This window comes from Sorex fumeus, unplaced genomic scaffold, assembly GCF_029834395.1.
Source record: "Sorex fumeus unplaced genomic scaffold, SorFum_2.1 ptg000054l, whole genome shotgun sequence".
NCBI classification, from domain to species: domain Eukaryota; kingdom Metazoa; phylum Chordata; class Mammalia; order Eulipotyphla; family Soricidae; genus Sorex; species Sorex fumeus.
Genome location: NW_026606111.1, coordinates 44893489 through 44914469, shown reverse-complemented (window position 1 = coordinate 44914469; position 20981 = coordinate 44893489). Strand labels below are relative to the sequence as shown.

The window sequence follows — 20981 nt, the reverse complement described above, 5'->3', positions numbered from 1 at the left end:
AAATGTAATGGTGTTGACTAAATTACATCAAGATAATTTTTAGTTATAGGATGCTATGATTCATCATTGACTCACTGATTGATACTTTGAAATGTCCCAGTTCATTCTCACTCAGAGAAGTCATTTATTTCTTCGAGTATTGATTTGTACAGGGAATTTCTCAGAAAATTCTTTATATAATGTATATTGAGGGACTCAATGATAATGTTCTTATTACCATTTTCAAAGAATACCATAATACACTTTTAATAAGATTTTCTTGGTTCTCTATATAAAAGATAAATGACAACAATTAAGGTTAACTCAAGATTTTCTAAAGTGCATTACATTAGTACTTGAAAAGAAATTTTAAAAGACCCTGGGAGAGAGGAGGAGAAAAAGTCATGGATCTATAAGGATTAGTACAAGTCTTTGGGTGTGTTGGGGCAGGCATTGACTAGAAAAGTTGAGATCACACTCAGCTATGTGATCTAATCTCTATATATCTATTCTCTAAATTAGATACCAGCGATGTATCCACACAGGTGTATTCATATGACTATCATGTACACTAGTGAGATCCAGGGAAATAATTCTTAGCACTGACATTGTTGGAAATTTATGTAGTAATCTGGTTTTTATGATTAAGTTGTCATGATTTCACAGGCAGTGTTTGTTTCCTTAACCAACCTGGAATGTCTTTAAAAGACCAAATATAGGATCATTCTTTCATTTTTAATTAAATATAGAAAATGCTGAATTTACAGGTTAAATGGAGATGAATATCTTTTTCAATAGTCTATTTGGGACACCGTCCTTTATTTGTTTTATTAGGAACTGAATGTGGTACCCTATAATCTCTAATTACATCCCTAGACCTCCCTTCTCTATTTGTACCAATCAAGACACACTTCACTTTAGACCTAGTTTTCAGTAATCTCAACTAAACATTAAAGTAAAAATTAAGTCTGATCAAATAATTCTGTTATCCAGCAGTTATTTAGATACTTACACCAATGAACAGAATGTTGAGAAAGAAATGAATAATCCAAATTCTGTTTGAAGAAGGCACAGAATACATGTTGTAATTGACCATATAAAAGAAAGAAAATTAAAGTAAATTCCTTGGTAATTTCTGGTAGTCTTGGAACCATGTTGCCCATGGTATAGTCAGCTAGCTAAGTCTTCTTAACTTGGATTTCCCTTGTTCACATCCCTGATATCACTCTTTTCCTGCTCAGATCGCATTCCCAGTATATCATGTTACCACCAGATCTTGTTGTTTCAAGCTTTGTTTTCAGAGGAACCCAAATTTCAAGCCCTCCTTTTACACTTATTGTCTCTTTTCCCATCATTTCAGACTTTTCTCCCAACATTTTTTCCTCAGTGAATACAGCATTCCTTCAAGAGAGTTGAACCTTGTTAGTTTTAAGAGATTACTGGGATCAATTCCCTCCAGCCATACATTAAAGGTAGGAAAACACTTTTCACATTCTTCTGTTCCCAGCCAGTCAACTACCATTTCCTGGGAAAATCTATGAACTGGTTAGTCTCAGTTCAGTCAGAAACTGCGTTCATTTCCCGCCATTTTCAACAAAGTAGTTACTGGTACCAAGCAGAATTAGTTAAATATATGTTCCTGTTAACATATCTTTGCACTTGGGATACATGTGAACAGATTTCACCTGGCTTTTATGAACCCTGGTCTTCCAGTTTGCTTTTCTGGTGGCATTCTGTTTCTCACTATTCCTCTCCACAGCTAAGTGATGTGAAAATAACATATTTATAAATGGTATGATTGAAAGCTCCAGAAGGAATGCCAGCCCTTTCAGCTCTCTCGGTCTTATATGTAAACTGTTCTTTGGAACCTATCTTATTTTCGTATTTTTGTCTTGAATCTCATTTACAAAAAATATTTTAACTTATTTGAAAAACATCCACCAACTATCCAATGATGATCACCAGATTTCCACTTCCCTACCTTTTCCGGTTTCCTTTCCATCCATCCATCACCCCATTAACTCTCCTAGGACCATCTATTTCCACCACAGCCTTCCAGGCTCAAGGTAACCTGGTACTAACTGCTTTGGGAGTGGTGACCTAGGACGCATGTATTAGTAAGGTACCTACAGCAATGCAGCCACAACGCCATTTATAAAGTTGATTCTTGTGTGAGCTGCAGTTAAAAGCGATGTTTAGGGAAAACTACAGGTATCAGGGAACATGGAAGACCAAAGACCAGGCCCTCAAGCTAATATAATATGAGCTCCCCCCACCAGAAATTTCTTGATAGCTAGCTTGGCAACCTTGGGGAGTTTACAAATCCAAAGACTTACAGAGGCAATGGACCTCATTGTTGAAACACGCTAGTGAAGTGTCACCTTAACAGCAACTCTGAATATTGCTGGGAATAAGTGAAATGGTGCAGCTAGGGATGCTGAACAGAGGGCCCGAGGACATGGTGACTTATTTTGAATCTCCCAGGAGCTTATCTTCAGGCTTCATGCTGCAACTGTTCTCTTGGCTTTGTCCCTGTTAAGAGTCATCCTTGAATGACTCTGAGGGTGTTGATCACTCATCTGGTAGGATTATTCCCCATTGTATGTGTTCTGATCCCCCAGCCATCATTTATGTATAGACCACCCAAACCTTTTAGTGATATGTCTCAAATTTGGTTAATTTCCAAAGGTGGCCATGAGGCGTAAACACAGCTTCCATGGAGAATTTTACTTGTCGTCTGGTCATCTTAGACTCATCGCCTTCCTCAGCCTATTCCAAATTTATTCTTTTAACCCGAAAACCTCAGATCGTGCCATTTCTCCCATTTTTTTTCGAGGACACCAGGGATGGGGCATACATGACTGTGCTCTGGTCATACTCCTGGCTCTGTGCTCAAGTTTCACATCTAGTGGGTCTCTGGGGACCATAAAAGATTGCAGGAAATGAACTGAGTCCTTCTTGCTTGCAGAGAAAATGCCCTGTCAGCTATACTCTTCCTCTGACCCTACGCCACTCTTCATCAGGCCCATGCAATTTCTCCTCTTATGGGCTTTATAACCCTGGACCAAGTTTGTATTTCTTAGAGTCTTGTCTATTCCCCCTTTTTCCTATCTCTAACTTCCCATTGTTTCCCATCGCATCCTTTAACCCCCAGCCACTCCCCAAAACAACCACAGTTGACAGCATCTTTAAATTCACAAGTTTTATTAACAACCAATTAACTATGATGCATGTCTTTTATTTGAAAAAATATATTAGAATAAGTAAAATGTGTCTGGCATTTCAGTGTTTGCCTAGGGCACCATCTGGTACCTAAAGTGGAATATACCATTCCAGCTCTCACATTACATAGCCATAGTAGAGAGAGATGTCCTTCTATTTTTCCCTCTCAATAAAGAACTACACTTTCCCTCAAAGCTGTGTGTTTGGCACTGTTCTCACGCTCCTGCTGAGCCTTCGTTTTCATAGCCTCACGCTCTGGTCTCTGCTCTTTGGTGATGGGCTTTGACATGACAGGCTCGGGAACATTGGGCTTTCTCCACGGAATCGGTTGGAAAGGGAAGTCTTGGAGGAGAAACTGACTCTGACGTTTAGGTGACCACTGCCGCTTTTTCACAGAGACAGGAGGAGGCTCCCACTGGAGAGAAGTGCCAGCTGCTGTCTTGTAGGGAGCAGGTCTAGGAGCTGCAGGGTGAAGAATTGGCTGGCTACTAGGGTTCTGCAAACCTGGTCGAGATGGGTTGGTTGTAATGGACTGAGCAGGTTTGGCAGAACCAGACAAAAATGCAGTGGTTGACCGTGAAGAATTGGCAGCATTTGGCTGAGGTGCATTGGTAGAGCCAGGTTTGGCAGGGTAATCTGCCGCAGGAAGATGTGAGGTCACAGATTGTCATCTCCGAGGAACAGGTCGAGCTTGTGGCCTCTCCATGGTAAGATACGGCAAAGGTACCAATTTGACCTTCCCAGGAGGTGGCAGCTCAGACTGGGTTGGAGATGAGCGTTTTTCAGCACTGCTACTTGGTTTGTGTGCTTTGACCTGAGTTTTCTCAAGGCTTTTCCATCCCATGTAGCACCTAGCCATGGCTTGGCAGCTAAGGATGGCTTGACATCTTTAAGCTTCTTTGAGCTACTCAGGACCTGGGAGGAAGAGATTCCAGGTTTTGGATCACTCTTCTTCCCCAGAACATGAAACACTTGGACAGAATCCAGCATGTGTATGCCTAGGTAGAGGCGGGGCTTTTTAACGGCCTCTTGGCAAAGCTCAGGTTGACTTTTCTTGCATTTCATCTTGCCAATGGTGGGCTTTTCTTCTGCCTTTATCTTGTTCCCTGGCTGCTTACACTCCTTAGCTTTCTTAGAGTTTTCTCTGGTGTTTTTTATCTTCTCCTGCCCATGGCTCTTTGTCTTGCTGATCCTGCTGGAGGCAGCTTTGTGAGGTTTGCTGTTAGTCTTGGCCTTGGTCACAGGACACCTCTCACTTACTGCTGCATTACGAACAATCCCAGCCCCCCATAGCAAGCATTCTCGGACATTTGGCTGGATTTTGGCCTTGGTTTCTCCCTCAAGAGGTTCAGAAGACTCCCTTTTGTTCTTCCGTGTTGGATGGGAGGTCCCCTTAGTGCCACCTGAATTTTCTTGCACCTGCTTCAGAGTGATGGTGTCAGTGCTGTTCATTACCTGCAGATCTTTTCATTGATATAGGTCTACTGGGATCGGTAGGTATCCAGAGGTTTTGAAAGCCCAGTTTTCATCTGATCAAAATTCTTAACCTTTTGTTCCTGAGTTTGAGTTGGGGTAAGCCCCAGGTTACTTTGGTCTGGAGATATTATGGGAACTTCCCCAAATTCAGGTGGTGGATTACGCTCAGGTCTTTGAATCCTGCTACTGCAACATGTGGGCAATTTGGAAATTTGTGTCAGACCAAATATCTGACCTGAAGGTTTCCATGCCAGGGACGTCTCCATCCCCAGTAAATTCATCACTACAAAGGAAGGAAGGAAGAAACCAGTGCCTGCGAAATGAGATATTCCCTCCACAAAACTAGTGGTGCAACAACTGTGCACCTACCAGCAACAGGCAAGGCTTTGTTACTGGGTATTCTACGGATAATGGACAAGGCCCTGTGCTTGAAGTTTGGAGGTAAATCTTGTAGTTCTTACTGTTTGTCATGTGGTGCTGTTGTTTTTTGGTTTTCTTTGTATTTGAGTTTCTATGTAAACTAACTTTAAAAATAAGAGACTTGGGACAGAGAGATAGTCCATTTGGTAAGGCACTGGCTCTGCGATCAGCTGACCTCAGTTTGATCTTTCGTATCCCATATGATCTCCTAAGCATCTTCAGCAGTGATCCCTAACACAGACCCAGGACTAATCCCTGAGCACTTCGGACTGTGACACAGATTCAACCTCCTACAAACAAAAGCTTTTTTTAAAAGAAAAATTACAGTCTTTTAAACTAATAAATGCCATACAGAGCTTAGCATTGTAATGTATTTTACTCTCAATTTATTCACTTTCATGGAAAAATAAGGAGATTAATATCATATAATAAGAGTATGAATGAAGTACTAATTCTGCATGATATTTGTGCTAAAGAAAAGTTTTTAGGTTTCATGATTTGTGACAGAATCTCTGAACCACAAGTGTATTCAGAACCTTGCTGTTCATTAATGGAAGGGAAAGTTAAAGAGGTACCATTACAATAAGAGTTCTGAAACTTCTTAAGAAAATAACAAAATACTAGTGTAAGACTTGTATTTTACTTTTAGTGTGGTAATTCTGAAGGACTGCTGAACTAGAACAGTGTAAAATGTGGCATTCCCTGCCACAGAGGCTGGTTGGAATTGGGGGGATGGGTGGTGGGAGGAATAATGGGACCCGTGGTTGTGGAGAATGGGCACTGGTGGAGAGATAGGTACTACATCATTGTATAAATGAAATCTAAGCACAATAATTTGTAAGTCTACAACTGTGCCTCAAGATGTTTAACTAATAAAAATTAAAAAATATATGAAACAACTAGGGAAAAATGTGGCATTCTTTTGTGTGCTCCTGAAGTTTCATTATATGAAACCTAGATATCCATTATACTATCATAACTTCCAATTTCCATTAGCAGATCTTATGTTGAGTGTGAAAATAACATGTTGTAAAATGAGTGAAGGGAGTAAACATGAACTTAGTTTAGTTAACTTCATTTCGTAAACTTAAAAATCTCAGTGTATTTAAATACCACCTGTCTATGGACAGTTTTTCTCTTTTTTGACCCCAATTTTTGAATTTTCTTTCCCTCCTCTCAGTTTAACTCACCTTGATAACTCGATTCTGTGATGGGTTGAGCAGACACAGAGAAGTCGATTCCAGAGGAAGTGGTTGGTGTTTGGTTATTTGGGGGCCGGACCTACTTCAGAACCATAACCATTTCTCTAGATGAGTTCCTGTAAGCTTGGGGGGCAGAGCCATTTTGTTCTGTGTATGACATGGAGTCATAGGACTGCAGGCCAGAAAGGAGAGTTCCCAGAGAGCCTTGATGATTGTAATACACCTGGATTCGGTCCTGGGGGAGAAGTTACAGACTTTGACTCTGATATGGATACCGAGACGGTGTTCTCTCAACAAGTCTGGCAGAAAGTGATGGGTACACAGACACCATGTTGTAGGTATCTAGGGTTCTCTCATAGCGAGCTGCCTTAGACATGGAAGAGACAGCGGTGTCTTGGTCAAGGACAGTCACAGAAAAGTCTCCCATAGAAGACTTCTCTTCAGCATTTCCTGAATTATCCCATTCCAAAACACTAGTATAGGAAGAAGCTGAGGTGGATATATGACTCTGGTTTAAACACTCCAGATAGCATTGTTGTGCTGAAATGTTGGTAAAGTTAGACACTACCCATCAGTGGTTGGAAAGAGGTGCCAGAGGCTGAGGGCAGGAGCCAAGCAGAACTACCAGCTGGAGCAGATTCTCTGGCGTAGTTGCAGACACTTCCTGTTAGGGAAGCTGCATCGTTCACCACGGGAAGGGAATGCTGCAGAGTATGTGAAGTTCCAATTACAGATAAAGGTAAAGGTAAAGGCCCTCCCGTTGATCATCGATTTGCTCAAGCGGGCCCAGTAACGTCTCCATTAGAGACTTTGTTGTTACTGTGTCTGGCATATCGAATACTCTCGGTAGCTTGCCGGGCTCTCCGAGAGGGGCGGAGGAATCGAACTCGGGTTGGCCATGTTGGCCGCGTGTAAGGCGAACGCCCTACCCGCTGTGCTATCGCTCCAGCCCAATTACAGATGGATTTTGAAAATTTTCTGTAAGGAACAATAGGATGATGAAAAAAATCTGTGAGACTAATAATCTCCTTCAATGCTCAGAGGAACAATATGAACTTAAAATTTAAGCCATCGAGATGCTTCTAGTACCAACAGTCAATTGAGTTTCCAAAATTTCAACAATTTGGGGTGATTCAGAGCCTGGAACCTTTTGGCACTTTGTATATTTGATATCGTGCTCCCAAATAAACACAGAACTCTAGAAGGACCAGGTGATCGTGTCTGTAATTGGATTTCTTGCTTACAGATAGTTTCTCCTTACCCCAGCAATGCCTGAAGCTTGCTCTCCTATTGACACATATGTTATTTCCTATAAGGGAAGCTTTTCCAAACTAGGAAGTCTAAGAGAATGGGTAACTTTCTCTGGACAAGAAGAAACCTGAGGGCCAGAAATGACAAAGCGACTTCATGTTTTCCAATCATTTTTATTGGGAGTGGTAAGGAGTAGATTTTGGACCAATAACTGACAGTGATCTTGGGCTCTTTCTGGCTCTACACTCTGGAGTGACCCCTTATAACATTCAGAAGAGTGTATGCAGTGACAGAGATTCAACTAGATTGGCTATGTACAAGGCAAGTGCCTCATCCCCTCTCCAGTACTATCTCTCTGTCGCTTATGAATTTCCAAGTTACGGAACCTAAGCATGTGGACTTTTTTCCAGGACTCTGCATGACCTCTACATTGCAGAAACCGTTAGGAAGATACCTTACTTTAATATAGGCATTTGGGGTCTTTACAACTATTACCATTGTAATCATCAGGTTTCCATTTGACTTGTGCAATGAATATCTGTTACTTACGGTTCACTTATGACTTAATCTTGTTGATGCATTGAAGGTTACCCTCATTTTTGATCCACTTCAAAAATGACTACTTGAGTTTTTCCCAAGAAATGTTTTTGGAAGGAAAACTTTATTGAAACTCTGTGACTTAAGTTGTTTATCTAAAATGTAGTTACTAATAACTCTAAGAATAATAATGCATACATGAATATAATTTTTACATTTCATATGGTTTACATAGGAGGAAGTATAAAGAAAACGTAATGAAAAATATGTATCACAGAACTGAAAAAGAAGTATATAGATATCAATGAAATCTGGGCTCTGTAGCAAGGAGCATAGTACAGTAAGTTATTGAGAGCAGACCCAAGCGTAAGCCCTGAATAACAGTGGATGTGGTCTCAAACAAAACCAAATAAAACAGTCCAATAAGGTTATTAATAAATTGTTCCACATATACAATATGAAAAGTATATTCTATTTTAGAAAAATATGCTAGCCAAAAAATGGAATAGAAGGTGATTTTTGAGTGCACACTGTACCAGTCCATCAAACAGAAAAGATTTACCAGTAACTACATAACAAAAAGAAAATAGGAATAAACGTGATTGTATTTCATAGTCAAGAAATGTTTTAAATGAGTAAAATACAGAAAAAAACTTTGTAGTTACAAAAAAAATTATTCTCATCAATACCTTTGAATTATTAACCAGCAAACAACACCTGTTAAAATGGCATAGGATTTCACTTTATCAAACAAGAAACACAAAGACCATTTAAAAAGTGATCATAAAATATTACAAATTTACTTTCAACACCTAGATTAGAATTTTCTTTAGCAGTCAGGAAAAAGTTCTTCTCAATGTTTAATAAATGAGCACCAAAATCCAATAAAATATCTTTAATGTAGGAAAACTCAGAATTCACAAATATGACAAAAATGTGTAATTAGACATGTGAGACTTGATTTTTCTATGTCCTCTTAGGATCTAAAAACAGAAGTTGACTATTATCAAAATACTCTCATATTAGGAAGAAAAAATTACATGAAATAACATTTGTAAAGATGACAAGCAGCTTTAACCTGGAACCTACTTACCACACAAATGAATCAATTCTCCTGATTCAAGTTAGAATAAACCATTTTTTAAAAATTTTAACAGGCTGCCTGTACGTGTACTTAAAAACCAGAACGTAAAAAAAACATTGAAGATTTATTGTCTTCAACCCCCCTAGATAACCACTATTAGCTATATATGGGAAGCATCATCTCTAAAGCGTGTTTATATTCCAAATTGTCAAGTACGAAGTACTGTGTTCTAAGAGATAATAAGGAAAAAAGCCAGCAAGGATGGCTTTCTGATAAACTGCTTTTCCTACTGGTACTCTAATCAAGGCATAGTATACTTTCTAGTCCTGGCATTTTTTGAAGTAAATTGCTTTGACTTGTTCTCAGTGTATTCATCTCAGCATATTTAATATATATTCTTTCTTTTTTGATTTTAAATCTTTGGTTCTCTTCAACATTCTGTCCAAATGTTTTCCCCTTCCTTGATAATCGCCGTCCATATTCTTTCTTTCTTTCTTTCCTATTTTATTCTCCCTCATATCGTCTTGGTTCTATTGGTCAATGTTTGAAGAAAGTGATCCCAAACTTTCTTACCTTTGAGGGCTTGCCTCTCTACCGCTCAGCACTCCACATTTTCCCCATGCCCCATATTTTCTTATTACCTGGTTTAAATAGAAAACTCAAAGATAAATGATTATTACTGTGTAATAGCACTATATTTAAACTACTGAAGTATAAATACAAGTGGAGAGACCTTTACAGAGAAAACATGCTAGTATATATTAACAGTTTTCCACAGCATCTACATTTTGTGTTTCTGTCAAAATACTGTCTCTGATTTATATTTTTTCAATGGATATTATGTAAAATTCTCTATTAAAAACAAAAAGAAACACAGAGAATCAACACTCATACATATATATGTGTATTTGAGCTTGTAAATATTTCTAAAATATAATGTAATCAATGAGGAAAAGCACTTTGTATATGAGAGAACGAAAGCCAATGTCAAAAATCACACAGCAAATGTCCAAGTCAAGCTAAAATGAGGCTTATAAAATTCTACTTGAATACTTTCTTTCATTACTACATGTTGTTTTTACTTGACTGCTAAGTTTAGGGAGGATATATCTAATAAAAAGCATTGAAATGTATTATTCTTTACCTGCCATGGTCAGAGAAGAGGAAATACCGATGAAAGGTAGACGAGAAGAGGAGACGGTACGAGAGTACGTCTGAACACTGAAGCGGCTTAAGACCGAAAGTGTTCAGTACAGATGACTGCTCACTGGTGATTCGTCATTGGTCACTCGTCACTTGCCATGATGATTCAAATTTGTTTACAAACAACTACATGGGACCCCCAAGATTCTACCAGTTGGTGGTTGGTTTGGTGGGAGAATGATGTCATAAAGTAGGCAGTTGAAAGGTAGAGGCTAGCCAATCAGGAGGTCAGAATCCCAAGAAGAAGACCGGATTGGATAGAGAGCGGGGTAGAATGAAGCAGGCTAGGGAGATGGAATCCTACAAGACGGTTATAACAGTTTCTCCTTCGTCAGACTCTTGTGTTAGAAAAATGCTCCCATGATACTCAAGAGCTTAGCTATTTCATTAACACATCAAGAAAATTACGAAATAATCGTTTATATTGCACTGTTAAAGAAACAACATTTGGTATTACTAGTATATTTCAGGGGCTGGAGCGATAGCACAGCGGTAGGGCGTCTGCCTTACACGTGGCCAACATGGCCGACCCGAGTTCGATTCCTCTCGGAGAGCCCGGCAAGCTACCGAGAGTATTTGATATGCCAGACACAGTAACAACAAAGTCTCCAATGGAGACGTTACTGGGCCCGCTCGAGCAAATCGACGATCAACGGGAGGGCCTTTACCTTTACCTAGTATATTTCAGATAAGGTTTACAGCACAGCGGGTAGGGCATTTGCATTGCAGGAGGCCAATCCTGAATCCGATTCCTCTGCCCGGCAAGCTACCCAGAGTATCTTGTCCATATAGCAAAAGCTTGGCAAGCTAGCCATGACGTATTCTATAGGCCAAAACCAGTGGCAACAAGTCTCACAATTTCTTGTAAGATGTTACTGGTTCCCGCTTGAGCAAATTGATGCATCGCGGGAGCATAGTGCTACAGTGCTATGATTGAAAAAAAATGGTGGTTTCTTTCAATATGACAACATTTACTATGATAAGTTGTAGATGAATCGAGATGTGTTAAAATGTAAATATAAAGGTAAAGGTAAAGGTAAATGCCCTCCCGTTGATCGTCGATTTGCTCGAGCGGGCCCAGTAACGTCTCCATTGGAGACTTTGTTGTTACTGTGTTTGGCATATCGAATACTCTCGGTAGCTTGCCAGGCTCTCCGAGAGGGGCGGAGGAATCAAACTCGGGTCGGCCATGTTGGCCGCTTGTAAGGCGAACGCCCTACCGCTTGTAAATGCACAGGTGTCTTATTTGTACAAAACAAACAGTTGTTCTCAGTTTAAAACTGTAGAAGATAAAGAAAAACGTATGCTCATTTGTGTCAAAATTTTAGAATCTGAAAGAAAAATTTAAAATTCAAATTACGTGATCAAAAAACAAGTAAAACCAACAAATTCTGGGAATTAATATGATAGGCATTGTATGAATGTTTTTAATAAATTAGTGCTGTGAAATAAATCAGTATTTAGCTAGTAAAATTGTATAGAAAAAATAAGCATAAACCATGATCATATAATCTGTATTGAAAGAAGTGTAAATGACTAGTAAACACAAGAGCAATTTCCTTTTTTAAAATTTTTTTTGTTTCATTAGTGAAACACCATGAGGTACAGCTGTAGACTTACAAGTTGTTGTGCTTGGGTTTCAGTAATACAATGATCGGGTACCCATCCCAGCACCAGTGCCCATTCTCCACTCTAAACAATCCCAGTATCCCTCCCAACCCCCATCCCCATCCCACCCTGCCTCTTTGGTAGGGCACTCCCTTTTGTTCTGTCTCTCCCTTTGGGTGCTGTGGTCTGCAGAAGAGACATTGGGTGGCAATCCTGTTCGGGCCTTAGACTACTTTCAGCAGGCATCTCCCTTCCTGGGCAGATCTTCCCAGCACCCTTTATTGGGTGCTCCCTTCTCTATCTGCACTGCCTTTACCCCTAGAGAATGCAGCTGGCCTCTAAGCCATGGAGTGAACAACCTGATATTTATCACAGCTGTTCTTGGTTGTTAGTCTCTTATTTTGTTACTTTATGTTACCCAGATGAATGCAACCTTTCTATGTCTGTCCCTCTCTTTCTGACTCATTTCGCTTAGCATACTATTTTCCATGTAGTACCACACAAGAGCAATTTTCAAGCTCACTAGTAGACAAAGAGCACAAATTAACATGAGAAATTAAAATTTCCCCACAAATTACAAATATTTAAAAATCAGGTAATATCTTTTCCTAAAGATGATCAATATATCCTAGATATATCAAAGAATCTAAGAAAAAGTATGCCATGAATATATAAAATATATTCAGATAATTTATTTGATTGGACCCCAGACTTAGTATAGGGATTAAAGCAATTACCATGCACACAGTCAACCCAAATTAATGGCTGGCTCCACCAGGAATGACCCTTGAGCACAGAGTCAGAAGTCCCAAGCACCACATACTATGGCCCAAATACCCCACAAAAGCAGAAATATAATTTATCACTTATTACTATAAAATACAAATGTATTATAAAGTCCATTGTAAAATGCATTATAATTTTTTAAAATGTATCACAATGTACAGATTTCTATACCACACATATCACTACTTAGACAATGTAAGTAAATACTATTAAAAAACCATCTTCTTGGTCAATAGCAAACTATCTAATAATTTTGGGGGCTTTCAAAAATTATACAGGAATTAGCACCCTTAACCTCTATGTTACTCAAGTATGAGTTATATGTTTTTCTTTTCTTCCTTTTTTGTGGTGAAGGGAGCGCACCCATATGTGCTCCGGGCTCACTTTTGACTCTGTATGCAGAGATCACTTCTGGAAGGCTCAGGATTCTGGGGATTGAACTCAGATTCGCTGCATACAAACCCTCTACAAATTGCACTAACTATGTGGCCCATATGTTTCTTTTTAAATAACATTTTAATAAAACATTTTAAATAAAATTTTTAAAAAACATTTTTAATGAAATATTTCATTAAAAAGATTAATGTAGAGAAATACTCTTTTAATGATTAAAGTAAATTTAAAAATTAGAATAATACTTGGTAAAGCATAGGAACACAGCAGAAATATATGATGAAATATATGATGGTATATATCTTATTTGTAAATTTGTAACTGTAACACATTGTCCTTTTGCATTTCAAGGATGAGATGAATCCATAGAGTAGATTCGTTCACTCACAATACTATATTCTCTCCTGGATGCTTTTTAAAACTACTTGCCAATGTGCCTGTTTCTAAACTTTTTGAGTAATATAGCCCTGTTTGCTATTGTTAGATCTTTCTCTTGCTTTATTTTTACTTTATGTTCCAATCTTAATAGTATCACCATCTACTCAGTCAACCTAGCTAAACCCTAAGGTTTCTTCCACTTTCTCCTGCACAAGTTTCTGCTTTCTGACAAAAGGGAGGACTTCGAAATGCTGACATAAATCTAATAACCAGGGCCGCAGGAGATAGTGTAGTGCTTATGGCACTTGTCTCACATGCTCTCAATTTGACTCCCAGCACCACCTGATTGCCAGAGTATCAAAGACTGTATAGCCTCAGAGGACCCCAAGCACCATGGACACGTTTTCTGAGAATTGCCTGTGGGGCCCCCACACCTCCTGAGCATTGCTTTAGAGACTCTCTCAGCAACCAAAAAATATATAATGTCAGAGAAACATGTACTTGTCTTAAATAGGGACCCTCACTTTTGGTGAGTTTCACAAGGAAATATTGCATGAAAACGTAAATCAAAGATCAGGGGAGACAGTGTAAATCATGTGAGTACAGATCATATATTTGGTGAAATGTGTTAAGATTCAGATGCCCTAGTCTTCGCACCAGGGATATTCCTTCAAAAACACCCCCATTTTACTGGAAGGGTGCTAGAACATTATATGACTAAAACTCAATTATGAGCAACCTTGTAACTGTGTATCTCTTGGTGATTCTAATTATTAAAGTAATTTTTTTTAAATGCACCCATCAAAGTTTCCTTTTTACCACTAAATGGGAAAGATACTTTCTAATACTTATCCTCACCAAAAGCTCAACAGAGTGTGACGATTGCCAAAAAATGTCCTCCCTTGCATTTTTGTCATGATACTTATTAATACTTAACTCTTCGTTTTTTTCCCTCTTCTCATGCCAAATCTTTAGTCTCCCTTGCAAGCTCCTCAAACATTATCCATTCAACATTGTTGCTCTTTGCCACTGCTTCTCTTGACTTCTTGTCCATGAACTGATTCTGAAACATAACATACCTGAAATTACAGTATTCATGCCAGAGACAAGCATTGATGTATCTTTCGGTTTAGCATTCTTCAAGCTATTGGCACACAGGTGAGTAACATTTTTTTTCCTACTGAGAACACAAAAATAGATATGCTGGTTTTCAAAGTTCTATCAATAGTCTGAGCTACCAATTAAGGATATATATTTTTAAATTTTTATTGAATATCTGTGAGATAGACCATTACAAACTATTCATAATTTGCTTCCTGTCATGCAACGATCCAACATGCTTCTCTCCACTAGTGTAAATTTCCCACCACCAATGTCCCTGGTTCCCTACAACATCCCCCAACACCCTACCCCACCCCCAGCCTGTCTCTATGGCAGGCTCTTTAAATTCTTTCTCTCTCCTTTTAATTTTTTGCATTATTGTTCTCATACAGGTACTAAGAGGTCATCATGTTTGTTCAAGGAATTTAGTATTTTTATTGGGGGTGTCACATCCGGCGATGCTCAGGAGTTATTCCTGGCTCTGCACTCAGGAATTACTCCTGGCGGAGCTCAGGGAACCATATGGGATGCTGATATTCGAACCCGGGTCTGCCGCATGTAAGGCAAACATCCTACCCACTGTGCTATCGCTTCAGCCCCGGAATTGAGTATTTTTATCAGGAAGGTAAGGCTGGAGTTGCTTTGAGGTATGGACATGACTGCTGCGGCTTCCATAAGTACAGGGCAGTGAGGGTGGGCTGCCCATCCTGACTCAGAGAAAGCCTAGAGATTTCAGTCACAAAACCCGCATATCCGAAATTTCAGCTGTTATATTTCAGTGAAATCCATCCTGAGTCAATGTAAAGAGACTAGGGCATGGTGGAGATTTTGGTTTGTGGGAGCAAGTGGCTGCCCTGAGTTCTGGTTGCGTGGGCAACAAACTAACCTGCCTCCCTCTGATTTACCCTAGTATGTTCTGCCCTGTGCAGGTCCAAGGTTAACTGTGACTTTTGATCTCTTTCAAGATTTATTTATGGGTCACTTATGCAAGACCAATACATTAGCTTGTATAGCTGAGCCAGGGGTGGTTTGTGAACATGACTCCCACATATCTTTTGGGAGTTTAATTTCTTGGGAAACTTAGTCCTAAGGTGTTGGGATCCAGCCAGAGGCACAGTGGAAATCTGGGGTTATCAGGCAGCATGATGGCACCATTAGACTGTAGATGCACTCACCTTGAGGGTGCAGGTTGACTTCCTGGAGGCACTGCACCCCCAGACTAACAAATATTCATTGAATTAATGAACGAATAATCAACATTTTCAAAATATGTCACTTTATTGCATTTTAGAAGGGTAACTTCTAACAGGGAAATCATTTTCATGGTATAATCAAGACCTCCGGTTCATTCTTAACATATTTAATAAAAGCTACACATTTTGGAAATTCATACAAAGAAATTCTTTATATTATCTGTCTTCATAATCTACTTGTAAATTACTCAGATATCACCGTTTATACCACTGTTCTTAGCATAGAAATTTACATATAGAAAATGTTTAGTAAAAATTCATTTTGGGGGCTGGAGCAATAAACAGGGTGTAGGACGTTTGCCTTGCACGCAACCAAACTAAGTTCGATTCCCAGCATCCCATACGGTCCCTCGAGTACCGCCAGGAGTAATTCCTGAGTGCATGAACCAGGAATAACTCCTGAGCATCGCAGGGTGTGACCCAAAAAGAAAAAAATTCATTTTGGCACTTCTGTTGAATATAGTACTGGAAGTACTTGCAATAGGAGTTATATAAAAAAAGATTTTAAGGGCAGTCATGTAGGAAAAGTAGAAATCAGGCTCTCACTATTCACAGAAGATGTGATACTATATTTAGAGAATTCTAAAACCTCTACCAAAAAACTCCTAGAAACAATAGATTTATATGGTAAAGTTGCAGGCTATAAAATCAATACCCAAAAGTCTATGGCTTTTCTATATGCAAATAATGAGAGAGAAGAGAGTGACATGAAGAAAGCAACCCATTCACAGTCATGCCTCAGAAAATCAAGTATCTCAGAATCACCTTAACTAAGGAAGTGAAGGACCTATACAACAGAAAATAAGAGGACACGAAGAAATGGAAACATATCTCCTGCTTATGTATTGAGAGAATTAACATTGTCAAAATGACAATACTCCCCAAAGCATTGTACAAATTCAATGTGATCCCTATAAAGATACCCATAATATGCTTCAAAGAAGTTTATCAATCACTCCTGAAATTCATATGGAACAACAAACGCCCACGAATAGCTAAAGCAATTCTTGGGACAAAGACGATGGGAGGCCTCACCTTCCCCAACCTCAAACTCTACTACAAAGCGATAATAATTAAAACAGCATGGTACTGGAACAAAGGCAGAGCCGCCGACCAATGGAACATCATTGAATATACTGACACACACCTTCAAATATATGTTCATCTAATCTTTGATAAGGGAGAAATAAATGTGAAGTGGAGCAAGAAAGACTTCTTTAACAAACGGTGCTGGAAAAACTGGACAGCGACATGCAATAAAATGGGCTCAAACCTCTACCTAACAGCAAGCACAAAAGTCAGATGAAAATGGGTCAAAGACCTCAACATCAGAACAGAATTCATCAGGTACATTGAAGACAAGGTGGGCAAAACCCTCCACGACATTGAAGCTAAAGGTATCTTCAAAGATAACATGCCACTGGCCAAAAAAGTGAAAACAGAGATGAACAAAGGGGACTATCTTAAATTAAGTAGCTTCTGCACCTCAAAAGAAACAGTGACCAGAATACAAAGACAATCTACAGAATGGGAAAGGATATTCACCCAATGCCTATGTAATAAGGGGTTGATATCAACAATATACAAGGCTCTGGTTGAACTCTACAAGAAGAAATCATGCAACCCCATCAGAAAATGGGATGATGAAATGAACAGTAACTTTCTCAAAGAAGATACCAAATGGCCAAAAGGCACATGAAAAATGCTCTTCATCACTAATCATCAGGGAAATGCAGGTACAACCAACAAAGAGATATCACGTCACACCACTGAAACTGACCCACATCCAAAAGAACAAAAGCTACCGGTGTTGCCGTGGATGTGGGGAAAAAGGGACTCTCCTTCACTGCTGGTGGAAATGCAGACAGGTTCAGCCGTTTTGGAAAACAGTATGAACGGTTCTCCGAATACTAGAAATTGAGCTCCCATTTGACCCAGCAATATCACTCCTGGAAATATAGCCTGGAGAGGCAAAAAAGTACAGCCGAAATGACATATGCACTTGTATGTTCATTGCTGCACTGTTCACAATAGCCAAAATCTGGGGAAAAAAACCCCTAGTGCCCAAGAACAGATGACTTGTTAATGACACTTTGTTTCATCTACACAGTGGAATTCTATGCAGCTGTTAGAAAATAAGAAGTCATGAAATTTGCGTAAAGTGGATCAACATAGTAAGTGAAATGAGTCAGAAAGATATGGACAGACATCGAAAGATTGTACTCATCGGTGGAATATAAAGTAACAGAATAAGAGACTAATACCCAAGAATAGAGTGATAAGGACTAGGAGGTTTGCTCCAGGCCTTGGAAGCCGACATCACATGCTGGGGGGAAAGGCAGCTCAGATAGAGGCCAGAACACCAACTAAAGGGTATTTGGAGGACCCGCTCTGGGTGGGAGATGCATGCCAAAAGTAGGCCATAGAGCCATTCTTTCTGCCCCACCAAGATCACGATTTGACCCCCACAAGAGGCTATCCGGCACGACCACAGCACCAGAGGCACGTGGATCCAATTCGGAACCCAGAGGCTTTTGGCAGAAAAGTGACTAAACTATGCATTAAGCTACGGCACCATTCTCCCTCAGGTGGGAAAGGGTATTTGTCGCTTCTGCCTTTCTCCCCCCTGGCGGCACGATGCCCACCACCTCAGAGATTATTGGACAGCCAGGTATGAGCTAGGGTGACAGGGCAACTACGGCCTCGTGGGATTGGGGGTGAGGGGTAAAACCAGCCCATTCGTCCTGCCAGCCAAGACCATGAGTTGCCCACCACGAGTGGCTCTCTGGCATGCCATGGCCCCAGAGAACAAAAGAGAATGCCCTGCCACAAAGGCATGTTTGGGGGCATGGTGGGAGGAATACTGGTATCATGCACCAGTTACATCTCCATTCGTCCTAGCCCTGAGATTTTAGCAAGTGCCACATTGGAGGTTTTTTCACGGTCAGGGAAATGAGATACTTCATTGTTACTGGGTTTTGGCATATAGAACACACCACGGGTAACTTGCCAGTCTCTGCCATGTAGGCAAGATACGCTTGGTAACCTGCCATGTTCTCCGAGAAATAGAACTGGACAATATGAGTTGTTATCTTATCAACAAGATCCAGTATCTGGATCTTGGCCATTGATGGGATTACATGGCTCCAGAGGCAGTCCGTGGGTGTAACACTTAGCTACTGGAAGATGGGGGATCTGGATGGAGGAGGCCCATTCATGGTCCGAGCAGTCTTGAATATCTCAGCCCCGTGTCCCGCACACCTGGGTTCCTCTGCCAGTTCCTTCATGCATGAGGCTCCTTCAAGTGTGGTGAGAGTGGTCTTAAGCATAACTATGGCTGGTTGCAGAGATCTTCAGCTGCCAGGTCTCTGCTCGGGGTGGTGAGGGAAACTCAACCCACCCCCTCCAAGGGGCCCCAGTGAGGAAAGCCAGGTGCGGCATCAGGAGACTGCCATTTCAGAGATATTTGGACTTAAATTTTGATCGAAAAGTACACATCATTCAAACAGTTGTATGTGCTTAGTAATAAAATATTACACACATGTTCAATCACCTAAGAAAGCTCATTCTGCTCAGAGAACTAGATTTTTAATTACAGGTCTGTTTTGCCCATGTGGAATGACTGAGAATCACTATGAGTAGATATAAAACTCACTATACACACAAAGATGCACACAGGTTACTTTGAGTCATCTGTGTTGTTAATGTGTCTGGGCCATTAAATTACATTGAGACCCTTTTTCTGTCCTTTACAGGAGCCTCATGAGTCTCACCTTCCCTTCAAGTTGAACTTGTAATAAAGTGGAATGAAATCATCAATATGCTTCTCACCTCTTCCTTCAGGAGAAAAATCCTACTTACTTTCAAGGTGGTCAAGGTGCGGACAACGCCATCCACCGTTTTCTGGAGATGTACACGGGACCGAGGTGAGAATAGCAAAAGGCTCCAGTTTAATTTTCTTAATGAAGATTTCAGGGAAGAGCATTAAACAACACTGATTCTCCATCTTCCAAAAGGATTATTTTGCAAAACTGATGCCCTGGGTATGGTAAAAGATAATATGGTAAAAACCATACTTTTCCTTCTGGGACATTAATGTTCTAAATTTATCACTTCAAGCTGCTTTGAAATACCTTCCTAGATTGGGAATCACTGTCTGCCATAGGAGTGAGTAAGGACAAAACTCAAAGAAATCAGAAGAGAAAAATAGGGGAAAAAATCAGCTCTTATACTCAGTTTGGCAACACATATACTAAAATTGAAATGATATAGAGATTAGCATGATCCTTACACAGAGATGACAGGCCAACTTGTAAAGTGTTCCATATTTTTGTTGCATTAAGAATTAACAGGGCTACTTTAAGCTAAGACAAGCCCCACAAGTACTCCAAATTTCGACATAAAGATAGCAAAAATCCCCATCACAATGATCTCTCTCAATGTCAATGGACTAAATGCACCAATTCAGAGGCACAGGATGGCAGGATGAAATAGAAAACTGAACCCAACATTCTGCTGCCTGGAAGAAACACATCTGAATAATCAAAGCAACCATGGGCTCAAAGTCAAAGGCTAGAAAATGATTCTTCAAGAAAAGAACACCTCCAAAAAGCTGCAGTGGCAATACTAGTATCAGACCACATGGACTTCAGGCTAAAGGTTATAAGAGACAGTGAAGGTCATTTCTTAATGATCATGGAATCTGTACATCAGAAAGAACTCACCCTCCTCAATGTATATGCTCCTAATGACAGATCAGCAAAATACGTAAAAACAACTTCTAATAGACTTAAAGAAAAACATTGATAGCAACACAATGCTAGATGGAGATTTCAACAGTACTTTCTCACTTCTCAATAGATCAAACAGACAAAAACTCGGCAAGAAAATATTTTATTTGAGGGAAGTAATAAACAACCATTGGTGTAGAGAAGAAATCAAAGAGGAAATAAAAAGATTCCAGAAAAAATGACAACGATGAACTACCAGAACTTGTGGGACAGAGCAAAAGCAGTTCTAAGAGGAAAGTTTATAGCTCCGCCAGAATTCAACTGGAAGAAAGAAAGGGCCTACAAAAATAACTTACAG

The 20981-nt window shown here is 39.8% G+C and overlaps 1 pseudogene; it reads left to right on the top strand.

Moving 5' to 3' along the window:
* The first annotated feature begins 20128 nt into the window (after positions 1–20128).
* Positions 20129–20225, top strand: LOC130033771 (uncharacterized; annotated as a pseudogene).
* Positions 20226–20981: the final 756 nt, after the last annotated feature.